The sequence below is a fragment of the Mandrillus leucophaeus genome, unplaced genomic scaffold (genome assembly GCF_000951045.1).
Source record: "Mandrillus leucophaeus isolate KB7577 unplaced genomic scaffold, Mleu.le_1.0 Scaffold349, whole genome shotgun sequence".
Taxonomy (NCBI): Eukaryota; Metazoa; Chordata; class Mammalia; order Primates; family Cercopithecidae; genus Mandrillus; species Mandrillus leucophaeus.
In genome coordinates this window covers 88989-89834 of record NW_012103687.1, presented here as the reverse complement: position 1 = coordinate 89834, position 846 = coordinate 88989, and the positions used below count along the sequence as shown (strand labels likewise).

Genomic DNA, 846 nt, shown 5'->3' with positions numbered 1-846 from the left:
CCTCCATGGCACAGGGCGTGGTCCCCTTCCTGGGGGATTTTCTGACTGAGTTACACAGGTTGGATTCGGCCATCCCGGACGATCTGGATGTGAGTCAGTCTGGGGCAGGCTGGTTGGGAACCAGGATCCTGAGGCTTGGGAGGAGAGGGGCCTGGACGGAGCCCTTAGATCTCAGCCCTTGGAAAACCTCCTCTCCTGAGAGCCTCACAGCGGCTCCTGTGGGTGGGGGTGTCAGGCCCATCTCATCACCTCGGAATGATGGAGGCTCCATGGCAGCCACCAGTCCCTGTTCCTGAGTGGTGAAGCTGCAGAGCTGTCTGACTGCAAAGCTGCTGAGGTGTGGGCTGAACTGGACTCAGCCTCTTCGTGGGGTAGTCCCATAATAGGAGGGTGAAATTGAGCCTTTCCAAGGGCAGGCAGTTCCAGGGTCACTGAGTGCTTTCTTTCTATGAGAGACCTCAGTTTCTCTGTCTGTCATCAGAGAGGGTTGGGGCAGAGTGTCCCTGAGCCTCAGCTCCCTTGCACCCTGCTCTAGAGCCCGGAGCCTGACGCGGATCCAAGTCCTGTCACGTGCACATCCCCTGACCCTGGTGGCCCTGGCAGTAGTGCAGCATGGGAAGGGATGGGGTGGGGCTGGTTGAGGACCAGGGACCTTTCTGATGGACTCTGTCTGCCTTCCAGGGCAACAGCAACAAGAGGAGAAAGGTGAGCAGCTGGGGCACTCACATTGGTTGAGGGTGGGGATGTGGACGTCACAGTCCACCCTGGACAGGACACTCCCTGGCTCCATCCTCTATATCTTAGGTTTACTGGGAGGGTTTGACACACACAGGAGGAGGAGACCTA

General features: G+C 58.4%; 2 protein-coding genes across 2 annotated transcripts in view; one reads left to right on the top strand and one right to left on the bottom strand.

The window, feature by feature from the left end:
* The window catches only part of LRRC75B (leucine rich repeat containing 75B), a 186882-nt gene that overhangs the window by 136265 nt on the left and 49771 nt on the right, over positions 1-846 (bottom strand). The gene's annotated exons all lie outside the window — the stretch shown is intronic.
* The window catches only part of RGL4 (ral guanine nucleotide dissociation stimulator-like 4), a 16903-nt gene that overhangs the window by 8927 nt on the left and 7130 nt on the right, over positions 1-846 (top strand). The gene's annotated exons all lie outside the window — the stretch shown is intronic.